We start from the raw sequence: 12,906 nt of genomic DNA, 5'->3' as shown, positions 1-12,906 counted from the left end.
CGTTATCGTGATGTATTCATATGAAATTCTCCTCTTCTCATCCGACTTCATCAATCCCGTCTCCTGCGCCATTTCCCCCTAATCCCGGTATGAATCTGCTGCCGAGCGGGTCAATAAAATTAGGGACTGGAAGACAGAAGCCAATAAAACAAAAACGTAAATGACAAACCGCAATAAAGAAACGTTTTATTACCACATCATAAAGCCGAACACAGCTATGCTAGTAAAATATAACCGTCAGGAAATGCAGGCAGCAGCTCATTCACTTTTATTAGACTGTGACATTTCTGTGTGTGTGTAAGTGTCTGTTTGTATATGTATGTGTCTGTAAGTGTGCGTGTGTATGTGTGTATGTAAGTATATGTTAATGAACGTGTGTGTGGATATATATATATATATATATATATATATGTGTGTGTGTGTCATTAACATTTCTGTAATGTGTGTGTGTGTGTGTGTGTGTGGCACACTGACCCTGGATACCAGGGGTTCCCACAATGCACCCAATGTATTATCACTTAAACTTGGTACACACTAGACACACATATAGGTGTGTGTATGTATGTGTGTGTGTGAGAGAGAGATCCCACAATGCACCCATGTTTTATCACTTAAGCTTGGTACACACTAGACACACATATAGGTGTGTGTATGTATGTGTGTATATATATATATATGTGTGTGTGTGTGTGTGTGTGAGAGAGAGATCCCACAATGCACCCATGTTTTATCACTTAAGCTTGGTACACACTAGATGACAATTTAAACTATATTGCCAGTTACGATCATATGTAACAACAAATTCCTAAAATCATGCAGTGTGTAGGCAATATAACACTAGCGTATAATTTGCATTTCGTCTAGTGTGTAACCAACTTGTCCCGTGTCAGAGCTGCAGCCACGGCAAAAAAAATTACCATCAAAATGGCTGCCCCATAGGCGCAAGTAGGTGCGGAGGACCCACCGTCCTAACCCTTCCGGGGGTTGAGGAATGAGGGTCTCTCTAAGCTTCGGCAAAGAGGACCCACCGTGCCCTATTTTCCCCTCTTCGGCCTTATGGTTGAGAGGGGTTAGGGGAAAAACGGGGCCCGTCTCCTTCGGGAGATGGCCCACTTCGATCGCACGGCCCCCTTTGCACGTGTTTAGGCACAGCACTGGTGGTAGGGAGCACACCTCGGGCTCCTGAGTTTCTTCAAACTCATTTTGTGGAGGGTACCATGATTTGGAAACCTGTGTATGTGCAGTTGGCTCTGGGACAGTGCCAGTGTCTAGTACCACCACCCTGTAATCTCAGGAGGGCGTGCTGCCGCTGCAGTGCCCTCCTCCTTTCTCAGGGATGGTTCTCCCTCTGTCTGCGATGTAATGTAGGAGGCAGATTTCTGGGGAGAGGGATGAGGCCATCTGCTAGGGGAACGGGGGAACCTTGTGGTATTACCGCTCCTCTGTCGCTGTCATGACGATATACCATATATATGTAAGTCTAGTGTCCGTTTGTGTGTCTCCAAAACACAGAGTGAAACTACATCTCTTTCTCACACATGCACAGAGGCAATCACAAGGTAACGGACCAGCGTTCCAAGCTTTTACTAGTAAGATAATAGCTGTGTAACTGATGAGCTGCCGGCTGGTCGGCAGCACGTAACCTCCCGGCGTAACTGTGCTTAATCTGCATAACAGGGAGCACCTGAGACGCGGGACGGTTCTCCGCACAGAAGGCAGCCTCCAAATGGTTTCATGATTTTTTATTAGTTCGTGTAAGTTAATTAATTGATGCATATTATGACCACTTAAGGTGGATCGGGAGGCTCTAGGTGATGCAGAGACGGCTAATTAATGTTGACATTTCCAACCGTGTTTAATTTGTTATTATAAGGAGCCTTCAGCTGGATGTTTGGAGATTCATCTCCCGGCTCCCAAAGGTTTTTAATGGGCAGTCAAAATATCAGCCGGTGCATTTTAATGCTTAAGGGGGGAACATCGGCACAATTGGCGCCCAGGCTGTCGGTGTTTGTTTGTACGTTCTCTGGAATTAGCACACACAGCGTTCTGCGGCCTGGTGCGCCGTGTTCCGATGTCAGTTCCCGCAGCTACTCCGCTGTCTAGGATCGGTTTGAGAGGGATACAGGCGCCACCAGACTGGGCGGGAGCATCCTCGGATACCTAGCGCTGTATGGAACATGTCACCTACGTAACGCCTGCTGATTCATGTAGTGCTGCAGACACCATTGTCCGGCAGGCGGAATGCAAACGTCTCATTGTTAGATATGTGCATGTTCGGATTTACTCGGTTCTTTGCGGCAAATTAACGCCAGTCTGGTTTTTTTGGATCCGCTATTGGCTGCCACGTGTTTTGGATAGCGAATAAGATCACACCTGAGAATGAAGTAAACCCGCGTAAAACTGAACCCGCTCATCTCTGCTTTAGGAGGGTATCCGGTTTTTTTTTGTTTGTTTTTTTAGGGCACCATTTATGACTACATTAAATGTATAACATCAACTCTGTATATTTGTTTATCTATTGACCCACTCCAATAGTCTGTCTGCCCCTCCCCCTTTAGTATGTAAGCTCTTTTGAGCAGGGCCCTCTCTCCTCATGTGCTTCTCCTTCCCTTGCTATTATCTACTCTTTGCCCCCTGTGCTCTTGTTATGCTTGGTTATGTAGTTTGTTAGGCGCTGCGGAACCCTTGTGACGCCATTATACAACAATAATAGCTCCCATTCACTATTACAGGACTGTCATCGGGCTGCTCCCACCCTATGGAATGCCCTTTCACGCACAGTAAGACTCTCCAATAGCCACCAAACTTTCATGTGTTCCCTGAAAACTCACCTCTTCAGGCAAGCCTATCATATTTATACACCACAGGCATAACCCTCTGAGGCACTTATGTATTATATAGCTTCCCTTCTGGACTTGTAACTTGGTGGGACTGCTATGCTATTACTGGTGCCTGTCCTTGTGTTTCCCTCCTATATCCCTATAAATTGTAAGCTTGCAGCAGGGCCCTCTAACCTCCAAGTCTGTCTGTTGTTACCTAGAATGTTCTACCACTGTCTACTATTGTAAAGCGCAACGGAATCTGCTGCGCTATATAAGACACTAACGGAATCTGCTGCGCTATATAAGACACTGTAATGGAATCTGCTGCACTATATAAGACGCTGTAACGGAATCTGCTGCGCTATATAAGACGCTGTAACGGAATCTGCTGCGCTATATAAGACGCTGTAACGGAATCTGCTGCGCTATATAAGACACTGTAACGGAATCTGCTGCGCTATATAAGACACTGTAACGGAATCTGCTGCGCAATATAAGACACTGTAATGGAATCTGCTGCGCTATATAAGACACTGTAACGGAATCTGCTGCGCTATATAAGACACTGTAACGGAATCTGCAGCGCTATATAAGACACTGTAACGGAATCTGCTGCGCTATATAAGACGCTGTAACGGAATCTGCTGCGCTATATAAGACACTGTAACGGAATCTGCTGCGCTATATAAGACACTGTAACGGAATCTGCAGCGCTATATAAGACGCTGTAACGGAATCTGCTGCGCTATATAACACGCTGTAACGGAATCTGCTGCGCTATATAAGACACTGTAACGGAATCTGCTGCGCTATATAAGACGCTGTAACGGAATCTGCTGTGCTATATAAGACACTGTAATGGAATCTGCTGCACTATATAAGACGCTGTAACGGAATCTGCTGCGCTATATAAGACGCTGTAACGGAATCTGCTGCGCTATATAAGACACTGTAATGGAATCTGCTGCACTATATAAGACGCTGTAACGGAATCTGCTGCGCTATATAAGACGCTGTAACGGAATCTGCTGCGCTATATAAGACGCTGTAACGGAATCTGCTGCGCTATATAAGACACTGTAACGGAATCTGCTGTGCTATATAAGACACTAAATAAGTAATAATAATATAACAATAAAATGTACCGCCCATCACACCTATCACGCGTTACGGTTTACACTGGGAACTCTGATCGCTGGGTTAACCAGGTCAGTTTTTCAGTTGACCAAATGTTCTCCTATGCAGCGGGCAATGCCACTTGTTGACATATTAGAATTTACTGTAACATTTTCTTGACATAGTTTTCTGGACAGTGCTCGTGAGCACACCTTCGGAATTTGACCATGCCCCCTTCCGAATCTGGGCCCTGCGGCTGTCTCAACAGCCCTGGAGAGCTAGCCGATGATGATGATGAGGAGGAGGGAGATATGAGTATGATTATCAGAATACTGGTTGTTTGTAATATATTTTCTGGGATATTTCTCACTCTGCACAATATACATGATAAATGTGATTCCTATGCAATAAATTCCAAATGCAGTTTAACCTTGTGTGAATTCATCCCTAAGCATATAAGTATAATGTTGTTTTATTGTGGATTGTGTTGTATATTGTAAATATTTATTGGATATTCTGTTTTCCATACTAGTATAGCATTAACCAAATCTGTATGGATACAAGGTATTCTAAAGAAAGAGTACGAGCAAAAATTCTTACCCTCAGTCACTCACTAGCAGCAGCATGCTATGGATGATTGCACACCAGCACAGGTAAAAAGACCCTGTGGAATCATGTGCTGCTGTATTCAGCAGTCTTCTTCTTATAATGTTAGCAGGGACTCCAGAGCAGCTACAGCAAATGACTGTCCTTGCAGAGAATCTCTGTAGTGTCAGCCCTGGCAGAGATTAGGAGTACAATGCAGGGCAGCAGGATATTTATGACTGAACTGAGAGCCTCCTGCTGGTGCAGGAGGTTTTGGACTGTATGGATACCTATGGTTGCATCAGAGGAAACGTTTAAATATTTTTCTATTACAATTTAAATGTAACAATTATGAAATTTCTCTTTAAAATAATTCCTTCTTTAGACAACGTGAGGCCTCTATTCCTTATACATACGTTCTACTGATCCTGATACATTTGATTCACTTATGAATCTGCAGCCCTGGAGCTTCCGCTCCGAGCGCCTTGTATACAGGGCACTGCCTAACACAAGCAGCATGTGCGCAGCGGCTGGCGTGGGGCTCTCCGCTGCACAGATTGCTTATCTGTGGGTGAAATGAATAATGCAGTCTTGTGCTTTGCATATGATAAATAGTGACATTTTGTCATGCAGAATCTGCCCTTTGCAGGTGAGCATAATTTAGGGATTGAATGAAGTTTCCCTTATGGTAAAAACATCAGGGGTTTTTTCTTGACTGCTGAATTATGTTTTTGTATAACATTTCACAGCAGAAAGTACCGAGACGCCGGGGGAATGGAACGTCTGATTTGTACACTGCGTGTGTCTCAGGTTTATTTATTGGTGCCACGGCGGGGAAGTCTGTGCACACCAACTAGGCGGATGTGTTCTGTGGCGGCATCACCTATGTGCCATTAGTAAGCAGCAGACGTGGGTCTGGAGTGTTACAGGGTAGCATTAGGATGGCAGCAGGATGGTATAAGGGTCAGAGATGCAGAGTGTATAGTAGTATGGTATAAGGTTATGCTTTCAGCATGTCTGTAAATGTATAAAGGGGTGTCACGTCTCTCTCGGGGTGCTGGGAGGAGAACGTGGCATACCAATACCATGCTGCAGATGGGGAGGATACCTGTATACATAGATGAATAGATGCATTATATTTACTTCTAGATAAGTGTCTGGCACACCGCTATGTCAAGCGCAGCGCTGTGATTACTCCGCCTGGCCGCCCCTCGTTTACTTGCAGCCTGGTAAAAAAAATTTTTTAAATAGACCAAGTTCTGCTAATTGCAGGAAGTTGATTAAACGAGCAATTCACATCTGATGGCTAATTTCCTTCATCCTGCTGCAGACTACAATGATAGTATACGCCAATTATACTTCTCCCTCTCGTCACAAAGAAAACAGTCTGGCTGAAATTACTGGGGGAACGTCACGTACCCAGGTCACCTGAGGTTCCCCTTACTCTGTCCCCACCGCTCGCGCCCCAACTCTGTCCCCACCGCTCGCGCCCCAACTCTGTCCCCACCGCTCGCGCCCCAACTCTGTCCCCACCGCTTACGCCTCAACTCTGTCCCCCACCGCTTACGCCTCAACTCTGTCCCCCACCGCTTACGCCTCAACTCTGTCCCCACCGCTTACGCCTCAACTCTGTCCCCCACCGCTTACGCCTCAACTCTGTCCCCCACCGCTTACGCCTCAACTCTGTCCCCCACCGCTTGCGCCCCAACTCTGTCCCCCACCGCTTGCGCCCCAACTCTGTCCCCCACCGCTTGCGCCCCAACTCTGTCCCCCACCGCTTGCGCCCCAACTCTGTCCCCCACCGCTTGCGCCCCAACTCTGTCCCCCACCGCTTGCGCCCCAACTCTGTCCCCCACCGCTTGCGCCCCAACTCTGTCCCCACCGCTTGCGCCCCAACTCTGTCCCCACCGCTTGCGCCCCAACTCTGTCCCCACCGCTTGCGCCCCAACTCTGTCCCCACCGCTTGCGCCCCGAATCTGTCCCCACCGCTTGCGCCCCAACTCTGTCCCCACCGCTTGCGCCCCAACTCTGTCCCCACCGCTTGCGCCCCTACTTTGCCACCCACTGCACCCGCTCCTACTTTGCCACCCACTGCACCCGCTCCTACTTTGCCACCCACTGCACCCGCTCCTACTTTGCCACCCACTGCACCCGCTCCTACTTTGCCACCCACTGCACCCGCTCCTACTTTGCCACCCACTGCACCCGCTCCTACTCTGCCACCCACCGCACCCGCTCCTACTCTGCCACCCACCGCACCTGCTCCTACTCTGCCACCCACTGCACCTGCTCCTACTCCGCCACCCACCGCACCCGCTCCTACACCGCCACCCACAGCTCCATGTGGTTGATATGCATTAGGTTGACAAAAGCTTATCAATTGCGCAGTTATCATCATGGATGTTTCAAACCATTAATCCGGAGATAACGATAAAGCGATTGTGCAGCCCCTCCCATTTATGGGCTTTTCCACCTGCCCGATTCTGAAAACATATGATGAGATAGGAGTGCGTGCTGACGTCAGGACCCAGAAGTTGGATGCCGGAAGATTGTGGTGTTTTGAGACGGTGATCTGCCACTGCCATTCATTAAGTGCTGTTTGTGTTACGTGTTTATCACACAATGTGTTTGAGTGTTTTTTTATTCCTGTTGAAGTAAAGGGATTCTATATCCATAGAGGTAAGGTGGCACGTTAGGGTGACCAACTCATCCCTTTAATCCGGGACACATATTAATTACACAGGTTCTGTGGCAGTTTAAAACCAGGTGAAAGCCAGCCACAGAACCTGTGTAATTAATGTGTCCCGGATTAAAGGGATGCGTTGGTCACCCTATGGCACGTGCCAACAATCCCATTACCTGGGTGGAGGTGGGCGATATGGCTGATACACCCTGACAGTCTCTGGTGACCACACCATACTGGGAATCCTGGTTCGTCCAGGTGCACACGGCTGGTACTTCCATTAGGATGGTGGGCAGTGGGCATGGAAACACAAGGTCGGCTGGCAACGCATCACTCATCCGGATACATTTACTAAGATGTGAGTTCTGTAGAAAATGGGATGTTGCCAACCAATCAGATTCTAGTTTTTACTTCTGTAGCACCTTCTAGAAGATAATCGATAGAATCTTCCTAAATGTACCCAATGGTGCCCAGTGGTGCCCCCCACGGTGCCAGCTGCATGCAGGTTTGGTGGCTGCTCCTCCATGTCAGTGTTACTCCGGCCGCTTGGTTCTAGTAGAGATTCCCACCAGAAATGCCAGGCCTACCATCTGCCTACCAGGGCAAGCCGAGGGAGGGGCCTGCCGGCTCTGGAAACATGAGGCTGTGGGCACATGGTATCTCCCTGTGTTGGGCATCTCTTGGCATGAGCGGTTTCTCTGTCTCTAATACTCCGTAAACGATAGCCCTCCCCGCCTCCCCATTAGACCTTTCTTTGATTTGCGTTGGGTCACCATTTTGAGTACTGATATTTCGGAATTCCCGGTCCGCTGACCCATCTGTTACTGCAGCAGAGTAAATGTGTTTTGTCTGTAACCTTCGCATTATATTGCGCACATAATATGGATAGAATTAAATAAATGTTAATACGTCTGGTCGTCTTGAATTATTCAGAGTAACTTGCTTCATTAGGCGCGCTGATTAATAGCTCAGCCCAGCATCGAGCCTTTGATTTTGTGAAGTTTCCGGAAGCCGTACCCCACTGAGAGGCTGATTCCTATCTGTAACAATACAGCCTATCTGGTTAACCTCTTAGGGGCGCAATCCCTGGCGTAGCCCTGTGTCGGTAGCTGGAGATGTTGGCAGCGATCCATCTTATCCAAAATGCATTTGTCATGGGCACTGCCATGCACTGTACTGCCCTACACTGTACTGCCCTGCACTGTACTGCCCTGCACTGTACTGCCCTGCACTGTACTGCCCTGCACTGTACTGCCCTGCACTGTACTGCCCTACACTGCCCTGCACTGTACTGCCCTGCACTGTACTGCCCTGCACTGTACTGCCCTGCACTGTACTGCCCTGCCCTGCCCTGCACTGTACTGTACTGCCCTGCCCTGCCCTGTACTGCCCTGCACTGTACTGCCCTGCACTGTACTGCCCTGCACTGTACTGCCCTGCACTGCACTGTACTGCCCTGCCCTGCACTGTACTGCCCTGCACTGTACTGCCCTGCACTGTACTGCCCTGCACTTTGCAGGCAGGTACGGGCACCAGACTGTTGTCATGCTTACAGAACTGCATCGGTTAATGCTGGAGCCGTGTGCTATACTACTTACCGCTGCGACAGGTGGAGCAACCTGTATTGCAGCAGGGCTATAGACCTGCCGCTCTCTGTAGAGCGATTCTGTTGCCCAGTACACATCCTGTGTGAATACAGTGTACTGCATGACCCCTGCGGGCATACAAAGTACAGTACACACTTGGAGAGGATGGGTACTGTACATGAATTGTGCCCGGTTAGTTCTGTTCCCAGCGTGTCAGAATGATGCAACAACATAACCGTAATGTCCGCACCGGTGACTGTGCACGTCCAAAATGCTAATTTCTCAGCCGAAAGCAGATCTAGGGCTGGATGTAATGCGGTGTGAGTCCGGCGGGCCTGAGGGCTGCTGGCTGATCTCCATATTTGTTCAGCATCATGCCACCAGACTCACACCCCATTACATCTGACCCCTAGTGTTCTTTCTAGCACCCTGCACCTGTCACAGTGTCGCTCTCTGCTGTGGTGCTTCTAGCACACTCTGGTCTGTATCGCAATACTGCGATACAGACCAGAGTTTGCTAGAAGTCCCAAGTAGGAAAGAGGAACTGCACTGATGTGACAAGTGCGGGGAATCAGAAACAACACTAACGATCTATCAGAATTTACATTACTGGTTATACAGAAAATATAAAAGTAATTTTTACTTCTGGAGATGAAACCACGAACAGTGATCAGTAGTGATTGGCAAATTGTGTTCTAGGTGTCATTTAGAGTAGTGTTATTAGGGCCACACTGTGGGACTGACATGTGTCATGTACAGTTCTGAGTCCCGCTGAGTCTCATGTACACGGTAATCCGCCATGGGAATATTACCCGCATCACCCGTCCCCACACAACAGGTGTGTAAATCATCTAGTAATACAGAAATAATACAATACATGAGGCTAATGAATGGGAAGGATGTGCAGGCACGTCTGTCCGCCCCATCGCCTTCATGCCATATATTAGGACTATTAAGTCATTTTCCATCTACCCCATTTTGCTGCAAATCTTCGTAGAACATATTTCACTTGGTAACTTACATGGGGGATGGTAAATAATGCTTTGTATTATCATTAAGGCCAGAGGCGCAGCTCCCGTATTTGGCAGATAACAGTTCTGTGTCTTAGTGTTATCATTAATAGGGTGATGTGCGAGCGCGGTGTAATAGTCCAGTTATATAATCCCAACTCGTCAGCAGAGTGGCGCCAGGTCATTACACCTGCGCTCGTTATCCTGCGGACACCCAGCAATGTACATACAGTATAGGTGTATCCTGCGAATACATACATACATTACACCTTTGCTCGTTATCCTGCGGACACCCAGCAATGTATATACAGTATAGGTGTATCCTGCGAATACATACATACATGCATTACACCTGCGCTCGTTATCCTGCGGACACCCAGCAATGTATATACAGTGTAGGTGTATCCTGCGAATACATACATACATTACACCTGCGCTCGTTATCCTGCTGACACCCAGCAATGTATATACAGTATATGTGTATCCTGCGAATACATACATACATTACACCTGCGCTCGTTATCCTGCTGACACCCAGCAATGTATATACAGTATAGGTATATCCTGCGAATACATACATTACACCTGAGCTCGTTATCCTGCTGACACCCAGCAATGTATATACAGTATAGGTGTATCCTGCGAATACATACATACATACATTACACCTGCGCTCGTTATCCTGCTGACACCCAGCAATGTATATACAGTATAGGTGTATCCTGCGAATACATACATGCATTACACCTGCGCTCGTTATCCTGCGGACACCCAGCAATGTATATACAGTATAGGTGTATCATGCGAATACATACATTACACCTGAGCTCGTTATCCTGCGGACACCCAGCAATGTATATACAGTATAGGTGTATCCTGCGAATACATACATACATTACACCTGCGCTCGTTATCCTGCGGACACCCAGCAATGTATATACAGTATAGGTGTATCATGCGAATACATACATACATTACACCTGCGCTCGTTATCCTGCTGACACCCAGCAATGTATATACAGTATAGGTATATCCTGCGAATAAATACATACATACATACATACATTACACCTGCGCTCGTTATCCTGCGGACACCCAGCAATGTATATACAGTATAGGTGTATCCTGTGAATACATACATACATGCATTACACCTGCGCTCGTTATCCTGCGGACACCCAGCAATGTATATACAGTATATGTGTATCCTGCGAATACATACTTACATTACACCTGCGCTCGTTATCCTGCGGACACCCAGCAATGTATATACAGTATAGGTGTATCATGCGAATACATACATTACACCTGAGTTCGTTATCCTGCGGACACCCAGCAATGTATATACAGTATAGGTGTATCCTTCGAATACATACATACATTACACCTGCGCTCGTTATCCTGCGGACACCCATCAATGTATATACAGTATAGGTGTATCATGCGAATACATACATTACACCTGAGCTTGTTATCCTGCGGACACCCAGCAATGTATATACAGTATAAGTGTATCCTGCGAATACATACATACATTACACCTGCGCTCGTTATCCTGCGGACACCCAGCAATGTATATACAGTATAGGTGTATCCTGCGAATACATACATACATTACACCTGCGGACACCCAGCAATGTATATACAGTATAGGTGTATCCTGCGAATACATACATACATTGCACCTGCGAACACCCAGCAATGTATATACAGTATAGGTCTATCCTGCGAATAAATACATACATACATACATACATACATTACACCTGCGCTCGTTATCCTGCAGACACCCAGCAATGTATATACAGTATAGGTATATCCTGCGAATACATACATACATTACACCTGCGGACACCCAGCAATGTATATACAGTATAGGTATATCCTGCGAATACATACATACATTACACCTGCGGACACCCAGCAATGTATATACAGTGTAGGTGTATCATGCGAATACATACATTACACCTGAGCTCGTTATCCTGCGGACACCCAGCAATGTATATACAGTATAGGTGTATCCTACGACTACATACATACATACATACATTACACCTGCGGACACCCAGCAATGTATATACAGTGTAGGTGTATCATGCGAATACATACATTACACCTGCGCTCGTTATCCTGCGGACACCCAGCAATGTATATACAGTATAGGTGCATGTGTGTATCATACATACATACATTACACCTGCGCTCATTATCCTCCGGACACCCAGCAATGTATATACAGTATAGGTGTATCCTGCGAATACATACATACATTACACCTGCGCTCGTTATCCTCCGGACACCCAGCAATGTATATACAGTGTAGGTGTATCCTGCGACTACATACATACATACAGTAGGAGCAAGTTTCATCTTTGCTCCTTTGGCCATGGCTAGCCATGGCTAGCCATGGCTATTCTATTGTTCTCAGCTGCAATACCTATTGTATTGCAGCTGAGAACAATAGAATAGCCATGGCTAGCCATGGCTAGCCATGACTAAAGGAGAAAAGATGAAACTTGCTCCTACTGTACATTACACCTGCGCTCGTTATCCTGCGGACACCCAGCAATGTATATACAGTATAGGTGTGTCCTGCGAATACATACATACATTACACCTGCGGACACCCAGCAATGTATATACAGTATAGGTGTGTCCTACGACTACATACATACATACATTACACCGGCACTCGTTATCCTCCGGACACCCAGCAATGTATATACAGTGTAGGTGTATCCTGCGACTACATAAATACATACATTACACCTGAGCTCGTTATCCTGCGGACACCCTGCAATGTATATACAGTATAGGTGTATCCTGCGAATACATACATACATTACACCTGCGCTCGTTATCCTGCGGACACCCAGCAATGTATATATAGTATAGGTGTATCCTGCGAATACATACTGTACATTAAACCTGTGCTCGTTATCCTGCGGACACCCAGCAATGTATATACAGTATAGGTGTATCCTGCGAATACATACATACATACTGTACATTACACCTGTGCTTGTTATCCTGCGGACACCCAGCAATGTATATACTGTATAGGTGCATGTGTGTATCATACATACATACATTACACCTGT

General features: G+C 46.8%; 1 protein-coding gene across 5 annotated transcripts in view; it reads left to right on the top strand.

Moving 5' to 3' along the window:
* The window catches only part of PARD3B (par-3 family cell polarity regulator beta), a 777,127-nt gene that overhangs the window by 216,634 nt on the left and 547,587 nt on the right, over positions 1-12,906 (top strand). The gene's annotated exons all lie outside the window — the stretch shown is intronic.

Source organism: Crinia signifera, chromosome 7, assembly GCF_055691185.1.
Source record: "Crinia signifera chromosome 7, ASM5569118v1, whole genome shotgun sequence".
NCBI classification, from domain to species: Eukaryota; Metazoa; Chordata; class Amphibia; order Anura; family Myobatrachidae; genus Crinia; species Crinia signifera.
Note: the sequence above shows the minus strand (reverse complement) of the source record. Positions and strands in the feature narration are given on the sequence as shown.